The 5,109-nt window shown below is 40.3% G+C and overlaps 1 pseudogene; it reads left to right on the top strand.

The window, feature by feature from the left end:
• The first annotated feature begins 368 nt into the window (after positions 1–368).
• On the top strand, positions 369–1,468 carry LOC132676368 (alpha-enolase pseudogene; annotated as a pseudogene).
• Positions 1,469–5,109: the final 3,641 nt, after the last annotated feature.

Below are 5,109 nucleotides of genomic sequence, written 5' to 3'. Positions count from 1 at the left end.
TTGAAGTACCCCCACTATTAATTGCATTCCCTTTATTATTAGTTCATAAAATACATATTTGGCAATGTATTTGAAAAGGTATAATGAAATGCACTATTTAAGTGCAAGTATTCTGACAATTCTACATGTGTTGACAGAGTAGACCGATATTATTGAGTTATAAAATGGCCTTATGTTGTAAGTTTCCATTTAAAAATAAGATGATCAGGTCCCTGGGAGCAAGACGGGTCATTGGGGCAGACAGCACAGAGAGGGGCTCAGGGGGAACTTGGTGCACCAGACCTTGCAGCTTAATAGTCACCCTTGGTGTCTACAGCTCCCTTTTTCCTTTTCCCCTGATGATGAGATCCAGCAGCCAGAAGTTAACGATGTCTATTCTCAAGATCTATGCCAGAGAGATCTTTCACCCTCATGGGAATCCCACCGTTCAGGTTGATCTCTGTACCTCAAAAGTGACAACTGGTGTTTATGAGGCCTTAGAACTCCTTGACAATGATGTAAACACGCTAGAAGGGGAAAGGCATCTCAAAAGCTGTTGAGCACATCAACAAAACTATCGCACCTACTCGGCTTAGCAAGAACCTGAACAAGAGAAAGATTGAGTGATGATAAAGACAAATGGAATAGACAGAGGGGTGTCTCTGTCTATCTTCAAACCTGGAGCTGTTGAGAATGGGGAAGGGGGTGCCCCTGTAGCTCCACACTGTTGACTTGGCTGGCAAGTTTAAAGTCATTGGTATGATCAACAGTGCTGGCAAAGAGCTGGCCATACAGGAGTTAAGATCCTCCCATTTGGTGCAGTAAATGTCAAGAAAACCATATGCATCAGATGGAGGTTCACCACAACCTCAAGAATGTCATCAAGAAGAAATATGGGAAAGATTCCACCAAATGTAGGCAATGGAAGCATGCTTACTCCTAATATCCTAGAAAATAAAGAAGCCCTGCAGGTGTTGAAGAATGAAATCGAGATAGCCATTTATACCAGTAAGGTCACCATTGGCATGGATGTTGCTGCTTTGGAGTTCTTCAGAGCAAGGAAAGTGAGATCTGGACTTCAAGTTGCCTGATGACTCCAGTAGGTACATCACATCTGACAAGTTGAACCAACCTGTACAAGTTCTTCATCAAGGAAACCTTGAAACTGCCTCCTGCTTAAAGTGAACCACATTGGCTCCATGACCAAGTCATGACCAAGTCTTCAGGCATGACTAAGTCTTTTCAGGCATGTGAGCTGGTCCAGGAAATACATGGGGCTTCATGATGGTGTTACATACCTCTGGGGAGACTGAAGACACCTTCACTGCTGGCATGGTGGGTGGGGATCTGCTCAGGGCAGATCAAGACTGGTATACCTTGCTGATCTGAGCACTTAGCCAAGTACAGCCAGCACCTCAGAAATCAAGAGGAACTGGGCAGTAAGGCTAAGTTTGCTATCAGGAACTTCAGAAACCCTATAGCCAAGTAAACTCTGGGCAGGCAAGCCTCTGAGCCCTTCAGTCACTACTGGGCTGATTAGACCTCTGGAACTCTCTTGGAAACACCAGCTCTGTAATCATATAATTGACCCAAATCGCTATTTTTCTGACCTTGAGTCTCATCAAGTATCTGGAGCCATGTGTACCCACAGTGTAATCTCAGAGGTATCCAAATGGCAAAACCCCTAATAGTTTTGTGTGCAAAAGAAAAGAAAGACCTCAGTGACCGATTAAAAGTACTAAGTACTAAAAAAAAAACCCACAAAAAACTATTAACCATGTTTTGAGATAGAATGATTTGCTTGTGTAATTGTGACATCTTAATTTCTGAAATTTTTTTGTGAGCTCTAATATGTTACACTATATACAACCCGATCATACAGCTCCATGATTTTCACAGAAATTTCTATGTAATCAGAAATAGGTAAAGAATAGGCCTTTGCCAGCATTCTAGAATTCCCTTTAATGTTCCTTCCAATCACAGTCCCTCTCTCTTTCTTCAAAATAGACACTATTCTGAATTCTGACATAATACCATAGTCTTGGCTGCTTTGTACTTTAAAAAAACTTTTTTAATATTAATTATTTTTTGGGCGCCTGAGTGGCTCAGTCAGTTAAATGTCTGACTTCGGCTCAGGTCATGATCTCACGGTTAGTGGGTTTGAGCCCCACATCGGGCTCTGTGTTGACAGCTCAGAGCCTGGAACCTGCTTTTGATTCTGTCTCTCCCTCTCTCTGCCCCTCTGCCGCTGACACTCTGTCTCTCTCTGTCTCTCAAAAATAAAGAAACAGTAAAAAAAAAAAAAATTAAATATTTTTGAGAGAGACAGAGCTTAAGTGGGGGAGGGGCAGAGAGAGAGGGAAGGAAACAATTCAAAGCAGGCTCTGGGCTCTGAACTGTCAGCATAGAGCCTTATGCGGAGCTCGAACTCACAAACTGTGAGATCATGACCTGAGCCAAAGTCAAACGCTTAACCAAGTGAGCCACCCAAGTGCCGCATTGGCTGCTTTGTACTTTATCTTGGAATCATATAGCATCTATTCATTTGGATCTAACCATAGTTACTTGACATGCTGTTTGCGTGATCCATCCTCATTTTTGAGTTACTTCTCTGTAGTTCATGTATTTTCATGGCTTGTGTACTAATATACAAAAATTTATAGGTAAATCCAACTGATCATGAACATTTGGGTTATTTGGAATTCTGACTATTAAGAAGAATATTACAAAGCATCAAAAACATCAATGTAAAACATCAAAAACATTCTTGAATATGAAATCATCATGCATGAGCATGTATTCCTATTGTGATAGGATTTAATTAATTAATTAATTAATTAGACCCTATTGCTAATTCTAGGTTTCTAGGAATGCAAGCGTGGGGAAGTTCTGTACTTTGAGTTGAAAGTTGGAAGATCTATGCACCAGGAGTCAAAATGAACAACAACAACAAAAAAAAACCCATGGCCATTAAAGGCACTGTAGCACAGCTTTGAAACATCTCCCATCCCTGAAATTAGCTTCATTGAGTTAATTGTTCAAAATTATCTATAGAATAGTGTCAGTATAAACATTACTAGCCGAACAACTCAGGGGAAAATTAGTCCTACAAATAGGCCTGCAATACATGAGCAAAGATGTAGTACATGTTTACTAATTGTAGCTTTGCTAAAACACCAAATAATAAAACACAAAACCAAACAAAAAATAGAAAACAACAAAAATATCCTATCCTCAGTTACCCTTAGTTACATGTAGTCCTAATGAAAAGAAAGACCATAATAGCTAGCTTTGTGAATATGCCTGGGCCCAACAACATGGGCTCCCTCTCAACTGAGCCTGTAATATTGCCGCTGAATGCTGAACGCTCAATCAATAGGCAGTAGAGACTAAGCCTTAGGTATGGCCTCTTCCTTTGAGGAGTTCAGTTCGCCAATGTGTAGACTGTGATCGATTGATTACATTGGATCCTTTCTACTCCTGAATGGCAAATGATTCATTCATTTTGGATTGATATATATCCTGGGTGATCAAGACCTACCTTAAAGCTCTCCTCAGTTTGGCTAAACTTCAGACAGTTTTCTTCCAGACTATCAGCCCCTAACCTTTCTTTTTTCTTTTTTTTTTTTTTTATAGCATTTACTTTAGAAAACTTTCAATTATAAATTTTTGTTCTGTCCCTTTGAAATGTATGCAAACTTTCTCCCCAACTCTTTCCAGTTTTGTAACTCAGGAAATGTCTGTCTAAGGACCTAAGAACAATCTCTTTGAAATGTAAACATCAAAGGAGATCATTCTCCTATTACCTAGTCGCTGAAGGAGGGTAGGAGCCAAACTTCAATTAGCAGCAATTAGCAAATGTAGAAAGATTGAACACAGAGAAAAACATTTGCAATCTAAGGAATAACTCAACGTGCTGGACATATACCACTGACGACCCTACCCCTACGGTCCTCTAATACTTTTCTCCTAGATAATCCCAATGCATAAAAACTCTCCAGTCTTTTGTTTTCATGGACTTAAATTCAGTCCCCTTCCCTATTGTAGTAATCTTAAATAAGGCCTTCCTTGCTTGCTTAACATTGTCTTGTGCAATTTTTGCTTTGATATGCATATGGCTACGTGTTTGTGTTTTCCTTCTCTGTCTGTGGTGCCCTCGCCAGCAAATTTACTCAGGGACAAGTTGACAGATTTATTTTAATAGGATCATGAACAGTCCCTTGGGAAAGCAATCCACAATATGGCAAAGGTGGTATAATAATGAGGACAATGTCCATGGACTGCTTTGAAAATAATACCTGTAATATTCCTGATAGAATATTTTTGCCTTTTCGCCATTGTTACCAGTGACACAATTGACTAATTTTTACCTCATTGAGCAACTTTTGGCGTTCTGGATTAGAGGTGTTAGTTCTGAGAGGAGGGACATGTTTACTCAAGAACATATGAAGGATTTCGCGAAACTTAAAATTATCGACTTAACTTAGTTATCTTGAGCTCCTCATGCCAATAAAAGAACAATCAAAAAGGGGTACCTGGATGGATGGTTAAACATCCAACTTTTGATTTCGGCTCAGGTCATGCTCTCAGGCTTGTGAGTTTGAGCCCCATGTCGGGTTCCATGCCCAGCATGGAGCCTACTTAAGACTCTCTCTCTTTCTCTCTCTATCTGCCTCGCTCTCGTTCTCTCCTTCTCCCTCTACTTCTCTCCCTTGTTCTTTCTCCCCTCTTTCTCAAAAAAAAAAAAAAAGTTACTATACTGGCAGAAATACCTGACCACAATTATCACAAGGGTATGGTGTTGCTATTGTGCAATGGTGGTAGGTAGAAGTATATCTGGAGCTAAGGAGATTCCTTGGGGGACCTCTTAGTGCTTTCATTCAGTCAAATCTTAAATGACAATTGCAGGAAACACACTCTGACAAGGACATGGTAACCAAAGGATTGGAACCCTCAGGCATGAAGGTATGATTTATCACACTGTGCCAGTGCTCTTGGCTAGCTAAAGGGCCGACTCGAGCTGAGGGAAATTTAACAGGAGCAGTAGAAGAGGAATATAAAGAAAATCAGCCGTGGCCAACCTCAGGACCAAGTGTAGCAGTTCGTTATATCATCTTATAATTTGTGGTT

This window comes from Panthera onca, chromosome B1 (assembly GCF_046562875.1).
Source record: "Panthera onca isolate mPanOnc1 chromosome B1, mPanOnc1 haplotype 2, whole genome shotgun sequence".
NCBI lineage: Eukaryota > Metazoa > Chordata > Mammalia > Carnivora > Felidae > Panthera > Panthera onca.
The sequence above is the reverse complement of the archived record's forward strand: the minus strand, read 5'-3'. Positions and strand labels throughout refer to the sequence as shown.